At 42.7% G+C, this 20960-nt stretch overlaps 1 protein-coding gene across 2 annotated transcripts in view; it reads left to right on the forward strand.

Annotated features, from left to right (window-relative positions):
• The window catches only part of OTUD4 (OTU deubiquitinase 4), a 2240995-nt gene that overhangs the window by 1599012 nt on the left and 621023 nt on the right, over positions 1 to 20960 (forward strand). The window lies entirely within an intron of this gene.

Below are 20960 nucleotides of genomic sequence, written 5' to 3' on the forward strand. Positions count from 1 at the left end.
GTAAATCTAGTTTATTTAGCCGACTGCACGGTTTGCTACTGTTTCTACATTCGGATGACAGCACGCAGGTTCCGAGACAGGATGAGAGAGCATCAGTATGATATCTCCAGGAGAGCTGTGACTAACGCTGTATCTAAGCACATCATGTTACTAGGTGCTCAGCACAATTTTAAGTTTATGGCTGTTGAAACAGTCAATGTGGGTATAAGGGGGGGGGGGGTGCACATAGAACTAAGGTAGAAAGCAAATAATTGAACTGGATTATTCGAATGAAAGCTAATATGGGGAAAGTCCTCAATGATAAATTTTCTATTAAACCAGTTTTAATGAATAGGCCCTTAGCCAGATAGATATTAATTATGTTCAGAATTTTTATAATGATTTTTATGAATGAAATGTTCTATATGCTTTTAAGTATGAAATGTTTTCATGTTTATATAATGAGTTCTGAGCTGCATTTTTTGGCTGTTGAATGAAATGCTTTATATGTTTTTATGAATGAAATGTTTTTGTGTTTATTCAATGAGCTTTGAGCTGCATTTTTTGGTGTGGCTTTAAGGGTTGTTGTTAATTCCTAATTATTTTTGCATGCTAATTGGCTGCTTTGCTGTTTAAAAGTACTACAGTTTGGATATTTATTTGTCTGATGAAGCAGCTGCTGCTGTGAAAGTACTTACTGTTTGTTCTGGGATTAAATTCTGGAATTTTACTGATGTGTTCCGCTGCTTCCTTTGACTGTGATATTGTATGATTTATTTTTTTGGAGGACCGGTTTACCTACACCATAGTCTTTGTTGCCTAATACATACAGTATGTCTGATACCAGATGGCAACTTTACAGTGGGTTTAAGACCCTGCTGCTATAACCAGGTACCCGAATAGAGTCACTAGACATGTATACCTTCTATAACATCTGTGTTTGGTGTTTGGACAGGAGATTTGTGATCCATTCTGGAGATCATTTTACAAGTTGCTATCTTCAGCACCCGTAGTGTTTACCAAGGTATTTCCGCAGTAGCCAAAGATTTATTAGAAAAAAAATGTGTGCTGCACAGCTTGAATAACTAGTTCCTGGTAGCCCTGTCAGACTTGCTGGCATCATTCTTGCCACTGGTGCTGCCAAAACTTACCTTAAACTGGAAGTCCTTTCTGAACCTTTGTCAGAGGATTTCCTTTATGAGCATGGATTTGGACACTTTAATTGCCATTCGTTGTGGTCAGCAATTCATTGTGGTCAGCAGAGAGGATGCAGGCATACCTTAGTTTGGTGGGGCATGAAGCACAACATAGGGCCCAGGATTGGTCTTTACTGTAGTTCTTGGGCTTTGATGGCTTTTAGTCTTAGTAATGTTTCTTATACATCTGAAGATTTAGATGTTGCAGTGCACTAAGAAGTGTCAATAGTTGTAGGGCTGCCATATGCTTAAATATATACTTCTTATGTCATACCCACGCAGCCAGTCTTGGAATGGTACAGTTTTTAAAATCTTCTAGCGGGGCATCCTATTCTTATACCCAGACCCATTGCAGCTGTTAACAAAGTGCTTCACAGAAGAGCTCACCTTGCTCAATCTCAAAGATTATGGTCACCCTTGGGGATGGGACTCCAGATTAACCAGCTAAGCTCCCATTACTTTGGTTAGACAAACCAGTCTGTTATATGGTACCTTAAGCAAGAGGCACTTAGGCATACCCTCAGTGCAGAAAGATGAGCTTCTGTCTGTGAGCAGCAGGCAGTGACTTCAGTCTCTTAAATCTTTCATATCACTTGCTTTGTGAAAATGCTGGTGGATTGCCAGTGATGGTCTTCTTTTTCTGGAGTTGCAGATTCAGGAACTGTGTGGATGAGATGTACTGAAAGTGGAACATTCTAAAAATCAGTGTGTTCACCACTCAGGAAAACACATCTTCCATCTACAGTGCAGGGAAGGTGTTTGAATGTACGGTGTCTCTCAACCAGTGGCAGTGGCAATCTCTGTTCATTTTTTCTATTTTTTTCATATTTTGTGTGTCAGTGCAGAGTTCTAGGAGGGAAGCCCAGTACTAATTCTAGTTACAACACAGTGGCCAGGAATAGATGTGGCTTCATGCTTCACAGTCTCTGATGATACCAGAGACTTTCCCTAGAGACTTTCAAAGTACTAGCCAAATGTACCCCCTACAGTGGGAAAGACCGCTGGTTTTACCTTAGGGTCAGCTCCCGTTGTGCATACCCTTATTCTGCCGGACTTTCTGGTAGTGGTGTCAAAACGTATGGAAAGTACTAGCAAGCATTCCACCAGCTGTTCTTCTACTGTAAAATTAAAGAAGGTTCTCCATTTGGATGAAGTGATACCTGAAACCACATCAGTTTATCAACTTATTCATAGATGCCTTAGTACATGTTTGACTTGGACCTCGGTTGTTCATGACCGGGGTACATCACCTTTTTTCTACTAGACATGCCTTTGTGGAGAACATAACTATGGCATCTTAAGCCAATTTTCAAAGGAGCAACTCATCTTCATCTACTTTTGAAGACAACTGCCCTCATACAAGGAATCCACTTCAGACCACTTGTATAAGATGACATATTCTTTGCTAACTCTGGGATTGTGCATTTGAAACTACACCTCCATCTGATGCCTGTCTGGAGAAAGCTTCTGCAAGACATATACAGGCTGTCGTAGAGTGTCTCCCTGCATGAGAGACCGGGAAGTATCCCTTGACAAAATTTCAGCAGTCATAGGAAGTCTATAGGCAATTCTGATGCTCACTGTATGTTGCAGCTGATGTTTATGGTTGTACCTTAGTGTTGCTCCTCAGTGACTGCTTGCTTTTCCTTTCAGTGAGATGCAGACTGTTATGTTGAATTGCTCCTTCTCTGGTTCTCAGCTTTTTTTTTTTGATGTTTTTACAGTTATGTAGTTCGTTTTTTTTTTTTTTTTTTGGTTTAATTTGTCTTATAAAGTCCGTGGCCCATTTGCAGCAAGGTATGATGTCTAAGCAACTGTTTGACAACACTGGGGCCATTGGCCTAACAATTTCTGACAACAGAGCAAGTATTAACCATTCTCACATGGATTTAACTGTCTTAATCAACCTGTTAACGTGGCTGTCCTGTAAATTGGACAGCATTTTTGGTACACAGGCCATGGCAGGTAGTAAGAAGAGTGAATTGAGTGTACTGAAAGCTCATGATCCCCATCTGGTGAACAAAACAGGTGCCAGTGGGGATTTGCAGGTACATAGAGGATTTAGAAACACAGAAGAAAACAATGGAGCAACCCTTTTTCACTACCAGAGAAATGAGGAGGAAGGCCAATTTTTTACACAGGGAGCAATACCGAAAACATGGAATCCTGAGGTTAGTTGTTGTTGTTTTACTAATGGGCTGAATCAGCCACTGCAGTTATCTGGTTCTGTACCACCTGTGGGTCCCGACAAAGGCAAGGATGTCACATTAAAGGAGAAAATGAATGAATTTGAAAAACGTTTGTCTAAATACACGAAGTTGCAACTAGACAATTTATTTTTTAAGGACAGTACTTCCTTCAGAAGGGTACCTGTGGGTTTATGGTTATTCAGGTTCCCAAATGATGTGCAGGAAGGCTCAACCTTGCATAAGGAACTTTTTTTTTTCGGCCAAGTTGGTTTGGAAGACATGGGCATTTTGTAGTCAATGAACAGACATTGAAAAGGTTAGAAAAGGAAATAAAAAATTTTGCAAGAGGATATCACTAAAGATTTATTATTTAGTCATATAGAGGAGTGTTATGTCGGTATCCTGGAGAAAATCAACAAAGAATGTTCATTAGCTAAGTGGAAGAAGGAAAAGTAGTTATCAAGTTATCAATTAAAATATGAAACTAAGCATACCCAATCCCTAGTGGAGCCACCAAAAATCGTAGATGATTTACTAGTGATTAGGACGATTGGGTGTCGGCGGTTTTGAACAGGGTGGGACTGTTTTTTTTTTAGATGAGCCCAAGCGTCTCTGCAGGTTGTCTAGGATTTCAAACAGAAACAACAAGATGAACCATTAAGATCTACAGTAGTCACGTGTTAAGGAAGAATCCCCAAGAAGAGGAATATTACAATACGAAGGGGCAGAGGAATTATCTGAGAAAACAGCAGAGCTAACACTGGACAGTACTGCACTATATGAAGGTATTGTACATAATTTTAAAGAGTTTAATATATTAGCTATAATTTGAATATTACCCCTTTAATCGGTATTTTGGTTTGTAAAGGTTTTACTTTTGTACCAGCCAAAAAATACAATATGGTAGATGGTATTTTAGAATTAAAATGATTGTACACAAATTGAATTTGCAACTTTTTTTTCAGTGATGAAGGCTTTGGAAGTCATGTTGACCAAACCTTACTCATATCTAATGTATTCAACCCACCACTTAACCCTGTTTTAGCCTCCTTTGAAGCTACATGTGAAAAAGAAATGTGGGCCTTGAATAAAGGTGGAGGCTATTGTAACCTGTCTAAGAAGGAATTTAAATTGGTCAGAGATCTGACTGCTGACCGGTCCATTAGAATTATGAAACCAGGTAATGGTGGGGGAGCTGTTGTGATGGACAACCATGTTTATTCTCAGAAAATGTTGCAGTTTTTACACAATGGTGAGTTTTTTCTACGGTGAGCAAGAATGAGATCTACTTGGCATATCATAAGATTGACTGTTGGCTGGACAACCTATCAATGAATTCTGATTTAGACATTTCACTTTTGGAGTACCTTAAGAGTGGGCAAACCTACAATTCCTAATATTTTCAGAATACCGAAAATCTACAAGTCAGTCTTCAATCCCCCAGTTCGACTGATAGTAGTGGCAAGAGTTTCAAAAACCGAGCCTCTAGCAAAATTTCTTGACCACATCCTGAAACCATGTTTTGAAAACAAAAATTATGTCCTTAAAGGCACTTGGCATTTTTGGACAGGTTACATCAAGTTGCATTCGACAAGGAAGTTGTTTATTTAACTGCTGATGTTAAGGACCTGTTTTTAGTTATTCCGCACCAAGAAGGTTTACAGTGCTTTCGGGATGCTTTAACTTGTGGCATGAAACTGGATGCATGTACCACTGAGATTGTAGTTGAGGCCATGGAATTGGTTCTTATTAATTTACTTTGAAGCACACTATTTTAACTAAAAAAGGGGGATGCTATGGGACCTTCAGCACCCCCAGTGTTTGCTATTATTGTATTGTGGTGGTGGGAGAAAAAAAATTGTATTTTCTTCCATATATGGTGGTTATATTAGTTCTCTTTTTTTGTTTTTTGGAAGATGTATTTATTGTATGGATTGGCAATTCCTTTTGGCACTGAAGAATTTTAACAGTATTTAAACCAAACTACTAGTTTTTTAACATTCAAAGGCCAGTGCAATGAAAAAATCAGTAGATTTTTCTGGATACAGTGATTTTCAAAGATGCCAGATAGGGATGGTTTGTATCAATAATTTTTAGAAAAGAAACATGTTTGAACAGTCTGTTACATTTTAAGTCATCATCCTATGTGGCAGAAGATGAATATAGTAAAAACACGGTTTATTAGACTGCCCCGCTTGGTGTCTAAGGACAGCATGTTTATTATTGAAGTGAAAACATTAACTATGATGTTTAGGGATAGGAATTATCCTTTGGACTTAGAAAGTATAATGCAAGTAGTGGAAAGAGAAAGTTGCTATAAATCCTTACTGAAATGGGTGTGTATTACGTTATCGAACTGTTGAAAGTTCGAACATCACATGGTCGACACCATATGATCGAACTTTTAAAAGTTCAAACGTTTCAACGGAGATCTCCGTGCAGTGCAGAATGGGAAGATTTCCCTTTCCTGCACTGTAGTGCGATCTCAGAGTTGGCATATTTAAAGAGCGTGGGGGTGTAGGGGGTGCAGGGGGACTTGCTTAAAATGGTCAGGTAGGTTTTTTCTGTTAATCTTTTTTTAGAGTTTCGAACTTTTAAAAGTTCGACCATATGGCTTTGACCATATGATGTTCGAACTTGTAAAAATTCGATAATGTAATATACACCCACTGAAATATGGTTTGGAGAATTTGGGGAACAAGGATAGTGACACGACTCTTGTTTCAAGTGGACACACACAGCATACACATGCATACACTAGAGCATATGTATGTAGTTTCAGTAGTACAAATAAATATGTCAAGGGGTCTATATTATGTCGCCAAAATCGTATTCTGGCGAACACCTAATCAACGAAAATCGCTTTAGTGATTCATTGAATTCACTAAAAGCAAGGACATAGCTGGCCAACAACAGAACTTTTCCCTTTTCTCCACTGTAGTGCGATCTCAGAGTTGGTATATATAGTTGGGGTGACTTCGCCCCCCTCCCACTTTGGGTAGGTTCGATTGACGTAGTAGCGTTGTTGCCTCACAGCAAGAGGTTCTCCCGTTCGATTCTCGGCTGGAGTGCGGGGAGTGCCTTCTGTGTGGAGTCTGCCTGTCCTCCCCGCGGTTTGGTGGGCGTTCGAAAGACATGCGTAAATGGGCGTGCCTTCGCTGAAGGTTGAACATCGAGCTCGCACCTCGGTGTTCGTGAAAATCTACTGCCAATCATTAGCGGACCAGAGTTCTGCTGTGACGACCCCTAACCGGGAAAAGCCGAAAGACAACAACATTGCTCCGTTGTTCTTCAGGCAAGTATTTCCTTGTCCTTAGTAAATTCAGCGAATCACTGATGTGATTTTCGCCGATTAGGTGTCTGTGAATAGGTTCACTGAGTACGATTTCGGCGACATAATATAGACCTGATATCAAGAACATATTAATACACAACTGGGTTAGATGCATCCAAACATGGGTTAGACGAAAAGTTGGGTCAGAATCCCACTATAGTGTACAGAAAAAGGAATGAATTTAAAAAACAATTTTGAGAGTACATGTAACAGGAAAGGGGGAAGCAACTTGGCTGCAAAAGGAATGTCTAAATGTGGTGCTTGCTGCCAATGTAGGTTCATATTTGAAGGTTCTGCTATTATTGTAGTAGGTAACTACCCAAGATCCATTTACTCGAATGGGAAATTTAATTGCAACACCCCAGGGGTAGTTTTAACCCAATGTGGTACCTGCCCAGCTTTCTACATAGGAAAGACTATAAATGCATTAAAACTTAGAATTTATCAACATGGTTATGCAGTTAGTAAAAAAGACATGAATAATGCCTTATACAAGCATTCTAAGTCATGTAAAAAAATCCAGAAAGTTTTTGTTTTTTTTATATTGGAGAAAGTACCACGCTTCGAAAAGAGAGGCAATTGGGAATCCTTTGTAGAGAGACTGGAATTATACTGGCAGGTAATTTGAATGCAAGTTATCCCCCCCCCCCCCCCCCCAGACATTAACAACAAAATTTCCATTACAAGTTTATTAGTTAATGAAAGCTCCAAGATTTAGATTTTAACTACTCAGTAAATGTACTGACATTTTCTAAAATTACAATATTACTATTTTTGCAGTTTATTTAATTTATGGAAGTATTTTAATGATTTTAGGGGACTATTGTTATGTGCAATATACTTTTACATAATTAAATTAATATACATAATGTGGCCACCCAACCACTAGATGGCAGTGTGATCTTTAAGATGTAAAAGATGGTGATGGGAGAATGTTCATTTTAATCTGAAGAAGTCTGCAGTAAACAAGTAGATGAAAGAGCTATTTATTTTCAATAAAAATCGTACATGAAGCTAGTGGGCATCTGCGAGTTTGTTGATTTTGATGTTTCAGCAGTTCGTTTTTTTAGTTCAAGTTCTCAGCTTTTTGTTAAGGTCATTGATCATCTCATTTCAAAAATGAAGATGAGGAGACCGGAACTGGCATCCATCTTTGAGCTCTACAGTAAACGGTTAACCGGCACCCACGGGGATTGGTAGATGCTGGATAACTGTAGATGTTATGTAGTCCAATCTCGCCTTCTTTCTTACATGTGGGTTCGGAGCCGAACCTCGGCTCTGACTCGGCCATACTTTAGCTCAAAGTCTTCAATTGGCTCGTGGCTAAGAGGTATCCCATCATGCCACAGGTCTATTCCTCCGATCTCATTTGCCGCTTGTTACGCTCAGACGTGGTCTCGCTTTTGGCCGTGGCTAAGTATATTGTTTATAAAATTTTTATAAACTGTTGACTTGTTGCTAAAAAAGCTATTTTCATAGCTCTGTGTGTGTGGAAGTGGTGTTTTTCTGCCTTTGTTTCTCTCGCTGTTTTTTGTGGCCTTGTCGTTGGCCATTTTGGTATCCCGTTAGTTTCTTTTCCCCATGGGCTAGGCCCTTTTAAGTTAGAGGACCTAGTCCTCCCCTTTGTTTTCTGTGTGGTCTTTGGTTTGGGGCCCCTTTCTGTTAGTGTCTAGTGTTGTTGTGTCTGGCTAGTGGTGGTATCCTACCTTTGTTTCCCCGGGCTAGGCCCGTTTAAGTTAGAGAACCTAGTCCTCCCTGTTGTTTTTCCCACTGGTTTCTAGGCCATTTTAGTTAGAGGCTCTGGTTCTTGTGCGGGGTTAGTTGGGTCTAGTGTGTGTACCTATTGCTTTGTTCCTTTCAGCATATCCAAGGATTCTATGGAACACAGGCCTTTGGGCTTTAAAAAGTGTGTTGAATGCAAGAATAAGATGTCTTTAACTGATGGGGCACTATGTGTGTGTGTGTGTGTGTGTGTGTGTGTGTGTGTGTGTACTGCTTGGGGGCTATTCACCTCCAAGATTCCGTGTTTTGTCATTCCTTCAGTCCCCGTGTGCTACAGGAGAGGAAAAACAAGCTCATTTTGAAAGGACTGCTTAAACACTCCTTTGAGGAAGACTTGGCTAAGTCTTCCAGTGCATTATCCTCTCCAGCTAAAAAGGACAAAAAGACTTCTAAGAAGTGCTCTTCGGCTCTGTCTGTTTCTTCAGAGCTGTCAGAGAAAGTTGCTAGAACAGCTTCTCCTTCTTTGGTTCCATTGCCCTTGGGTGCCGACAGAAGGTAGTCTCTTGACTAAGTCCGTATCGGCTCTCAGCCTTTTGGAGCCAGTAATGGATATTTTGGTTCAGAACCGGTCTACAGTTATTTGACCGGTTTCTCCTTCATGCAAGTACCTTTCTGTAGGGAGATCCAGATCTCCTACATTATCCTCCAGGTCTTCCAGGACCCTTTCCAATGAGGACGTTGATATGGTGGTGAAGAAACTGCTTCAGTCATCAGTGTTGGCCAAATTGATTTTGGCTCTGACCCAGTTGGTTCCGGAGCCTGTGGCCTTTTCATCCTTTGTTGTTCCTCCTCCGAGCCTTTCTCTGCCTTTGGAGCCTGAGTTGTCGGTTCCGTCAGGTGCCATTAGGTCGGTTCCAGTAGCCTCGCCTGGCCTCTCGGTTCCAATTTCCGCTCCGACCCCATCGGCTCTGTCCATGGGGTCGAGGGTCCACGGTTCTCAGGTCGGAACCGAGGGGGAGGGATCAGATCGATCTTCATCGATTCCGAGCCTTCCTCTCGGTGTTTCGGCTCGAGTGAGCTTGGACCCGACATCTGCTTCGGACCTCATCTCCTCAGCGCTGAGGGCTACTGCTGTTTCCTCTACAGTTAGTCAGTCTTTGGAGCCGGGGGGGGGATCAGCCTTCGAGGTTATGATGATCGTGCCGGCCAGGTCGTCAGCTGCATCCTACGGCACTGGTACTCTGCCCCCTTCAGCACCGGTGTCAGTTTCGGATCATGCTCTATCAGTGGGCAGCGGAGACCCTAAGCCTCAGGATTCCTCCATGAGTGGTCCCCAACTTTCTGACGCCTCCCTAGAGCTTTTGCCTGAGGAGCCCGCCAGAAGTAGATTGTGTAAGAGGAAACACCTCGACTCCCCTGATGATTCTCTCACATCGAACACTGACCTCGAGGAGTCAGAGGGGTCCCCCAAGTCATCTTCTGAAGATATCCTGGAGATCTTGAAGCAGAGAGGCGCTGGCCCTCCAAATCCCCTTCTGATGAGGAGTCGGTGTTCCTGAAGGCTTTTGGGTCTCAACCCGTCTGCCTCTTGGGTTTCTCCCCCTTTTGATGAGCTACTAGATCTTGTCTGTCGAAAGGTGTGGGAAACTCCTGACACTGTGGAACCTTTCCCTAGGAGACCCAATAAGTTTTTGTCTGCCCCCTCTGACAAGAAATATCTAACTAAAGGCGTTCCAGTAGATGCCATGGTGGTGTCAGCGGCCACCAAGACGGAACTTGCTGAAACTTCGTCTACCGTCCATCCGCCTAACAAGGAGTCCTGGGCTGTGGACACGTATGGGAAGAGTGTGTTTACCTCAGCGGCCTTTACACTGCGGTCGCTGAACTACTTGACACATTTTACAAAGATCCAGAGAGATCTCCTAAAAGAGCTAGGAGATTCTCTACAGGGTAACATTTCTGATGCCATGGTACAGAAGGTCAATGCACAGATGTCTACCCTAAATTCCCTTACCAACTCCTCCATAATCTCGTATGCAGCCGATGGAGCGAGTAGGACAGCGGGTTCTGAAGTCTCTCTTAGGAGACACTCCTGGATGTGCTTGTGGAATTTCTGGAGGCCTTCAAATCTACGTTCACCAATGCCCCCTTTGATGGTTCATTGTTGTTCGGAACCAAGGTGAAGGACACTCTCACTAGGTGCGAACAAGAAGGAAAAAACCATTCTGCCATGGGAGTCCGTTTTTCCATGCCTTATAGATCTTACCCCAAGGCCCAGAAGGGTGGGAAAATGTGGTTCAGAAAGTCGCAGAGTTTTTTCAGGACGCACAAAGTGATTCCCCCTCAGGAGGCAGGGGAGGGGGTGGAAATTCAGGTAGATACCGCCCTAGATTCAGAGGAGGCCTGCGTAACCAGGGGGTCTGTGATTCCTTTTGTGGTTCTCCCTACCAGCGCTCCTGAAGGGAGACCCGACTGTGCATCTCTGGAGCTGGTCGGGGGTCGCATTTCTTTATACCCAGAAGCCTGGCAAGACGTCACCCAAGACAAGTGGGTATTAAAGATAATTTCCAGAGGTTATCATATTCCCTTCTCTTCTCCTCCCCCGCCAACCAAGAGAATCCCAGACGTTCCACTCATTCACAGGGATTCCACAACTTTAGAAATAAAAACGTTGCTTTCAAAGGGAGCCATCCAGCCTGCCCCTGCAGACCAAGTAGGATTAGGGACTTACTCCAGATTCTTTTTGGTGCCGAAAAAACAGGGGACCTGAGACCCATTTTGGATCTCCGCCGATTGAACCTTCATGTACAAAAGTCCAAGTTCCGCATGGTCACCTTGCAGTCAATACTCCCTCTGTAAGGGAAAGTTGTGTGGATGTGCTCCATCGACCTCAAAGATGCTTACTACCATATCAAGATGGATAGGGCATCGAGAAGTCATCTACGCTTGCTGCTGGGAGCCAGTCATTTTCATTTTCGCACTCTGCCCTTTGGTCTCACCACAGCCCCCAAGGTGTTCAAATGCATGGCAGGGGGTAACGGCTTACTTGAGACGTCAGGGATTCCAAGTGTTTCCGTACCTGGACGACTAGCTCCTTTCTGCCACCACCAGGCATCTACTGTTACAGACCAGGGACACTACCATTTCACTGTGCCAGAGATTAGGAATTACTCTAAATTGGGAAAAATCTGCCTTGTTGCCCTCACAGCATGTTACTTTTATCGGCGCCAAACTAGATATGGTGCTCATGAGGGCCTTCTTACCAGAAGAGATCATTCAGGCTCTGCAACAGCAGGTCTACGCCTTACTACCATTGAGGAAGGTCAAGGCAAACGTGGTCCTTAAGTTGTTAGGGACCATGGCTGCCACGATCATGCTAGTCCCCCTTGCCAGACTACACATGAGGGTTCTTCTGTGGCTGCTTTTCGCCCAATGGTCACTACAGCATTTTCCACTCTCCCATTCTATTCTGATTACGGACACATGCAAGCAGGATCTACACTGGTGGCTTTAGGCCAGCAATCTCAATGTGGGCAAGCCTTTTGTCCTATCTCCTCCAGTTGCCACAGTGACCATGGATGCCACCCAGATCAGGTGGGGGGGCATTATTTTGGCAGGACTGTCCAGGGCACGTGGCAGGATCACGAGACCCATTTGCATATCAATGTCTTGGAGATGAGAGCAGTGCTATTAGCATTGCAAGCACTTCAGAGCTTTCTCCCTCTAGGGACAATTGCAGTCCACTCAGATAACATGTCAATGGTATGGTACCTGAACAAACAGGGAGGAACCAAATCATGCTCCCTTTGCAGAGAGGCACTTTGAGTTTGGCAGTGGGCAGTGTCTTCCCAACGCTTTCTAGTTGCAACGCATATACCGGGGGAAGTCCAACGTGATTGCCAACAGGCTGAGCAGAGCCCCTGAACAATTATGTTGCGGAAGAGATATTCCACAGATGGGGTCAGCCTTGTTGCGATCTATTTGCCAGCCCCCTCATTGCCAAATACAGCAACTATTTCACCCTTATCCCCCCGGAGGGGGAGACACCCAGGGACACTCTGGCTCACGATTGGCCCTCCGGTCTTCTCTATGCTTTTCCACCATTACCTCTGATATCAAAGGTCATTCAGAAAGCACAGTCTTTGGGAAGCAAAATTATCCTCATTGCCCCACACTGGCCTTGTCAGATTTGGTTTCCCTTCCTTCAACCCTATCTAATGGACAAGCCCTGGATTCTGGACCCAACTCCAGATTTGCTGACTCATATGTCAGGACAGTTCCATCCCTCCATCCAGACCCTCATGTTGACAGCTTGGCTGCTCCAGTTCCGTCCTTAGTCAGGCTTCATGATTTTTCCCCGGAAGTGGTTCATATTCTATCATCTTTCCACAAGCCTTCTACCAGGAAGATTTATTCCAGTAAGTGGAAGAGATTTTCTATTTGGGCCCGTGAGAGACATATTGATCCTTATACAGCGCCTATTTCGGCAATATTGGAATTTCTTTCTCAACTGTTTAGTTAGGGGTTAGATGCAGCAACCATTAAAGTGCAATTGGCAGCGATTTCTACCTTTCACATTGCTAATGAGCCCAACCTTATGGCTCATAGGCTTTGTAGGGCTTTTCTGAAAGGGACATTGTTACTCCGACCTCCAGTCTTTGATCCAGTGATGCCATGGGACCTCAGTTTTGTACTACAGAAGCTCACCTCAACTCCCTTTGAGCCCACAGCTATGTGTAACAGTAAATTCTTGTCATGAAAGACAGTATTCTTGGTAGCCATGACTTCAGCTAGGCGGGTCTCTGAACTTTGTTATCGATTAGGCCACCTTATTTGGTGTTTCATAAAGATAGGGTCTCCTTAAGAACCAACCCTTCCTTTGTTCCAAAGGTTGCCTCTGTTGTTAGTATCAACCAATCCATTGAGTTGCCTGTGCTTTTTCCTGAATTCTCCAACAGGGCAGAATTTAAGTTTCATCAGCTAGATGTTCATAGACAATTGCGTTTCTGTTTACATAGGACAAAAGATTTCAGGAAATCAGATCAAATGTTTGTCTCGTTTTCAGACTCTAGACTTGGGGTTCCTGTTTCTAAGGTAACCTTGTCTCGCTGAATCTCCGATCGCATCTCTTTTATTTATGCTTCCAATGGCAGAGAATTACCCTTTAAAGTGAAGGCTCATTCTACACGATCTGTGGCTATCTCAACTGCATTTCAGGCTAGGATGTCTATGAATGATATTTGTGCTCCAGCAACATGGGCTTCGCCTCATACCTTTATTAGTCACTACAAATTAGATCTGGTCTCTAGAGGCAGATCTTCCTTTGGTTCTATGGTGCTCAAGAGTATTTTTCACTGAGCCACCCAAGGTCAAGGTGCTAGGGATGCTGTCCCACAGGTAAGAATGAAGGCGAGCTTGGACTACTTAACATCAAGAAGTTATGTACTCACCATAACGTTCGATGTATGTAGTCCATCTTGCCTTACATTCTTACTAACCCTTCCTCTTTCCCTCTCCTGGAGGACCTGGAGGTATTGTCTCTAGGTGTCAGTAGCCCTTTCTGTTGGGGTTCTTCTTCTCAGTGTGTACATGTGTGAGCTTGCAGCAAACAAGACCTGGGGAATATACCTGTTGCATGATGGGATACCTCTTGGCCACGAGCCAATTGAAGACTTTGAGCTAGAGTATGGCCGAGTCGGAACCAAGGTTCAGCTCTGAATCCACGAGTAAGAATGTAAGGCGAGATGGACTACATACATCGAACATTATGGTGAGTACATAACTTCTTGTTTCTGGTTGCTTGAGAGTTACTATCAAAAATAGGCCTGACTAATACTGTATCCTATACTATTTGTTTGGCTTGACTTGTTCTTAGCTTGGGGAGAGAGGGAATTTATTCCTATCTTCCTTTTTAAAATTCTAAAACTCTAAAAACGTAAGATACGTTTCTGCGGGGGGGGGGGGGGGCACAGAAAGTGCAACACATGGAAATTGTGCTGTATTTCTTCGTCTTTTTTTTCTGGTTGCTTGAGTTCCAGTTAACAGAGAGTTTACTGTACATGACATTTGGACCCCAGGTGTAACCACTGCATAGACCTTTTGGGAAAGGTAATCAAAAGTGTGCACATCCGTCAGGCCAGTTTCTGGCCTAGTCCCAGCCCCATCAGGCTAGGAAGTGGCTCTTGAAGGAGACTTTGTGAGTTTGCCGTATCGCTTCTACCATTTGTCCTGCTTTTAACACCCTTCCTATCCTATCCTCCCACTCCCAACTTCCTTTCTTATCACTCAAAAACACACTTCCACAACATGTCCGCTTCACTAGTTCAACCCAACCCACTCCACTCAACCCACTCCACTACTTCAGAATAAAATTATTTCCCCCTTCAACTCAGTACTACACTCCTAAGCTAATACTTTACTTCCAACAACTACTAAACACCAAATCAAAAATACTACTACCCTTCCTCAACTACCTCTGCTTAGCTGGAGACATGCATCCAAATCCTGGACCAAACTGTACTGCTAATCTCCCCATGTCATACTATAAAGCTAACCATAAATACCTCAAATTCTTCACCATTAATACACAAAGTTTAAGAAATAAAGTAACCCAATTCCATACCTGGTTGAACTACAACCAACCTGACATTGTAACCATTTCAGAAACATGGCTGAAACCTCACATTAGTGACTCTGAAATCCTTCCTCCTGGATTCCAATCCCTCAGACACGACTGCCCGAACAGAAAAGGTGGTGGGGTAGCCTTAATCTACTCTAACCTACTATCCATCACTCCATACCCTAATCCTATCCCCACATTCAATAATGCAGAACTAGTAACAGGCCTGCTAAAAGTAAATAACCACAAAAGCATTTGTATTATTGCTCTCTATATCTCCCCTGGTAACAACACCACTACTGTGGAGGACATACTCCTCTGGACCTCGACCAAGATTAAGCATGAGACCTATATACTTGGAGACGTAAACATCGATTGGAATAAAATCAATAACCCCAATCCCACCATATCCATCAGTCTATTTAACTATACACAAATTACTAACTCCATCACCAGGCCCAATAAAACAAACTCCCCAGGTACCACACTAGACTGGATCCAAACTTCCCATCCCAATAAAATCTTAAACTCTGGCATCACACCTGACTCTGTAGGAGACCACTTGCCAGCATTTATCTACCGAGCTACCCACTCCTCTCCTCACCTACACCAAGTCATCCACACACGTAACCTCACAAACTTTGACCCAACTACCTTCTCTAACTCGCTGAAACAAACAAATTGGAACCCACTAAAAACCCTTCCACTAGATAATGCCATAGAATTTTTTCAACTCCTCCTTCTTAAATATCCTCAACTCCCTAGCGCCACCAAGAACAAAAAGAGTAAAAACCAAATTTGCCCCTTGGCTAACCAAAGATACCAAAAAACGTATGCTACAAAGAGACAAATCCTGGAAAACATACCATCAAAACAAGCAGCCTGAAACTTTTCTTAAATATAAACAACTCTGCAACCTTGCTAAAAAAACAAATCATCAGAGACAAAAAGTCCTACTATATTAAACTCCAATCTAAAAGCCCCAAACAGTTCTGGTACTCCATTAATTCTCTTCTCAACCCAGGTACCAAAAGCAACCCCTGCCCTGACACCAGCAAATCTGTCCCTGAAATAGCTTCTCTATTCAACTCCTCCTTCACTAACTCCATAGCTGAACTGACCAAAACCTTCCCTAACAATAACCCCTCCCCTCAATCCACCCTTTCGTCACTATCACCTTTAACACCCTCCGCCTATAATCAACCTTAAACCCATCTCAACATCCTATATAAAAAATTACTCTCCAAATTAAAACCTTGCTCCAGTGCCCCTGACAATATCCCATCCTACTTCCTAAAAATAGCCGCAGATGGTAGCGCTCTTCCCATTAGCATCCTGATCAATAGATCCATGCTAGAATCTTATGTTCCCAAACTATGGCGCACTGCCTTCATTCTACCACTCCATAAAGGAGGCAAAAACAGTAAGATCTCCAACTTCTGCCCCGTAGCCATCCTCTCCCCAGTTTCCAAACTACTAGAAAAATGCATTCACATTCAGCTCATGCCATTCTTAGCCAATAACCAACTAATCAGTCCAACCCAACACGGTTTCCGTCCAGGCCATAGTACAACCACTGCACTTCTCTCCTTCCTAGAGACAAGAAATCTTGCCCGGGACTCTGGAAAAATAGTTTCTGCTGTTCTTCTAGATCTGTCCAAGGCATTCGATACCATCTCCCCGACCTTAATCTCTCCCAGAATACCTTATCCTGGTTCTCTAGCTACCTCTCCAATAGATCTCAAGCTGTAAAATGGGGGACAGGCACCTCAACCTTCCTTCCCACCCCAGGGATCCATACTCGATCCAATGCTGTTAAACATCTTTATTAACAATTTCCACAAAGCCATACCCAATACCAAAATTGTACAATGTGCAGACGATTCCACATTAATCTGCAGTGCCACCAACCTCATAGAGCTTCAGACACTGACCCAAGCTGCTTTCTCCACCACTGAAAATTGGATGCTTCAGAATCACCTCTCACTAAATGCCAATAAATCCAAAATACTATTATTCTCTCCCTCAAAAGCTTCCCCTCTTGATAAAAACTTATTCCAAATCATTAGCCAAAACAACTCCAATATATAGGTTGTTCCCTTTGCCAAACTACTTGAGGTCACTATTGATGAACACCTGAAATTCGACACTCACATTCAGCAAAACATTAAGAAAACCCATATAAAACTTGGTATGCTTTACATCCAGTTTCTCTCTCCTTCCACCAGACAAATACTTGCCACCACCTATCTACTCCCCTCACTAATGTATGGCGCTCCTCTATTAACTAACTTATCTGCCACACTCACTTCAAAATTGGAAGTCTGTTATAATAAGATATCTAAATTAGTCACCAAAGCCAAATACTCCTCCCATCACTGTATAGCCCTTAATTTGTTACACTGGCTTGAACTCCCCAACCATCTAGACTATCTTCAGATTACCACAGTCTAATCTTTCATCCCTCTAAGTGCCTTGCTCTATGCAACATCCTTCTCCCCTACACCCCTCAGAGAACTCTCAGATCTACTCACCAAAACCTAATCTGTGTCCGAAAACCCAGTTGCCCTGCTGGTCACTCCTGCTATCCTTTTCCTTAGCAAAAAAATGGAATTCTCTTCCTTCCTCTCTAAGGACCTGTGCAAACTTTGAAAACTTTAAATCTCAGTTACATTCCTACCTTTACTCTAACAGAAAATGCAACTGCATTCTCCCCACCTAGTCTTATAATTCTCTCTCCACCTCTAAACTCCTCTCCAGCTATGATTACTAGCCTCTCTAGCTGTGATCTATAGATCTATAGGCTTACCACACATATGTGCAATGTGTAAATATCAAATTTGTACCCTGTACCTAAGAATTTACACCTGCTCTCTAACATGAAATGCAACTATAAATTGTTAATTAATAATAGTGTCTGTATCTAAAGGTAAAGTGTACCCAAGAAATTACACCAGCTCTCTAGCATGAAACATAATTGTAAACTGTTCTTCTTTTCTATATTGTATCTGTATCTAAACTTTGTAACACAGAGCTTTTCTCCCCGGGCCTCCACTGAAAACGGGCGTGGACATCCCTGGTCATCAAACTGGAAATTTTCCCTGAGGACAGGCAACCCAACATTACTGGAACCACTCCATCTGCCTTCCACCAGCAGCTTTAAGTGCTTGTGGGATTATCACCTGCAGATTCAGCAGTAGGTGGTGGTTAGACCAGGTGTGCCTTCCTTGCATTAGTCTGATGAACCAACATCTTTTACAGTTGGCTCTCCAGCTCCCTGAGCAAGGACACCACCTGGAGCTGATCACTTCATCATTTCCCCACTGCTGGACACCAAGTCCCTCTTGAGCACATTCAGTCCCTTTTGTGCAGGAGGGCAGTCAAAGTAGTTCTTGTGGTTTCACACAAACCCACAGCTCTGCGTACGGTGGCCTTAGAGTTTACTTTGAGTTGTCCTTACACCAGCCTGTGTGTTTCTCAGAAACTTCTGACATTGGAGAAGCTTTGTTAAGCTGGTTTGATCTCTGCAGAGTAGTCATTTACTACCTGTTTAGAACAGCTGCATTGAGGGAGATCAGGAGTTTGTTTATCTTTGCCATGGACAGGCAGGGTGAATGGTTCCTGAAGGAGACTTTGTGAGTTTGCCATATCGCTTCTACCATTTGTCCTGCTTTTAACATCATAGTGTCTGATTGTATGAATTCTGTCCCACGTGTCCAGTATTCTGGTGCCTCTCTCTCTTCATTCTCCTTTTCTACTTCTAACAAGGTCAGTAAGGATTTTAAACATCTGATGATCCCCCATGCTACTGCTGCAATAGTGAGCTACACAATACTTATGGACCTCTTCCCTCAGTAAACATTTTGCAGGCTGATAGACCCTGTGGACCCGTATACCAGAATTATCTATCTGGGTGCTCATATTTTTAAAAAATCTGAGGAGCATCCCCCCAAGCTTTGGAATCTTATTGTTGCAAGTATTAGACAACACAATACTTGATGACCTCTTCTTCTTTGAACATTTTGTACCCCGATAGATTCTGCAAACTCTGGGACAAGAATTATCTGTCTGGGTGTCAGTTGCAAGGATCTAGCATGACTCTGTATTGAAATGTTGGCACTCTGAATGCAGAGTGCCAAAGAAAAGGACGGAGTACCCGGACAAGAGTGAATCTCAAAAATCTCTTTTCTTAAATTTCTTTGGGGGCGCAAGCCCCACCCCCATACCCTAAACTTGTATACCAACTCTGAGATTGCCATACCTCAGAGAAAAGGGAATATTCCGAGAAGTAGCATCTCGAACTTGGTATGTACAAGCCTGGTCTTTCGGCTATTCAGTCTCCACTTTTTGGGACTCACTCTAATGCATCCCAGCTTTTCAAATGGTTGCCATCTAGTATGCTGTTTAGTTTTACTTTTGTGAACTCCCTGTCAAGTGGAAAAGATGTTTCTTTGCTTTTTCCCTCCCTACCTTCTGGACCTTTCTCTCGCTTCTATATTATCAACTCTCTCTGTATATGTTGCTTTCTTCTCTCACAATTTTACACAGTAATAGTATCTCCTATTTGTTAGTTTCTTTCTCTTCTACTGCCATATTTCAGACTGGCCCCTTCTCTCACTCCCTCTTTGCCTGGCTTTTACCTCTTGAACTTGGTTTTCTGCCTATTGTTTTCTCTGGAAAGGTGGTTGTTCTGTTGACACCTTTTACATTTTTCCTTCCATGACTGTCTTACTGGTCAACTCTGTCTTTATCTTAGTCTCCGTCCTTTTTTATTCTACTTGGGATTGTCTTTACCCTTCTCTTTATTGCTCCTGCCTTTGTCCTGTCTTTAACACTGTAATGTCTGCTGAATGCTTTCTGTCCTTGCCTTTGATACTCTGGTGTTCATCTTTCTGGGGCTTTTTTTGTACACACCATCACTCATTTATCTCATATTGAAACCTAGAAAGTCAGTACTTCCTGTGTAATAGCACAGACTTACCAGCAGCATGTAGGCAGCGACTCTAAACTGAATCTGGCAGACATTTTATGTTTCTGAGTTTGTACCCACTCCATTCATTCTTGTTCCTCTCAGGTGTCTGTTTCCCTACCCTAACCACAATTGCCACACACCCTTCTTCCTTTTTTATTAAACGCAAAACACCATTGTAACCCACCTGACAATCCCATATATTCTTTTACTTAAAACAGCCATTCATCTCATCCTTCCCTTCTATACTCTACCAATCAACTCTCCTCCCTCCTTTAGCCACTCTACCATCACTTCCCACGCTACACATTCTACTTTCCCCTCCAACCTGACAAACACACAACCCTGCCGATACCTTTACTAATGTTACACACTCCTCTGTTTAGCAAATCCTTCTTTGCCTACCAGTTGTCTGTCCTCATTTCTCTCCACCAGAACACATTTATACATACTCTTCTTAGACGTACTGCACTTATAGTCCCACCCTACCACCTTTACACAACTTCCTTTGACTATTCTGTCATTCATCTAGCCTCTAGTTCTAAATGCCATTATTATTTCACTCAGTTATATACCTACTCCATCATTTTGTCTGTGTTGCATAGATGTCAACATAGGAGAGTGAGAAATATAATTAGAACTATATCCACCTTACAGACTACCATTCCACAGCCACACCTAGAATCAGGTCACCAGCCAACAACCATAAAACTAACCAAGGCTGCTATTTCCAACTTTAATTGCACCATACCTCTTCAAAGACTCTGAGAATCTGTACTACAGTATAAAATTCTTGAGTACCATCAGACGCATCCAAATCTAAATGAAAATGTAAAAATTACTTCAAAAAGAACACTGATGTGGTGCAGCGGTAGCATTGTCGCCTCACAGCAACAGGTTCTCCCATTCGATTCTCTGCTGGAGCGCCTTTTGTGTGGAGTCTACATGTCCT

Source organism: Protopterus annectens, chromosome 2.part1 (assembly GCF_019279795.1).
Source record: "Protopterus annectens isolate FY-2018-M chromosome 2.part1, PAN1.0, whole genome shotgun sequence".
NCBI lineage: Eukaryota > Metazoa > Chordata > Ceratodontiformes > Protopteridae > Protopterus > Protopterus annectens.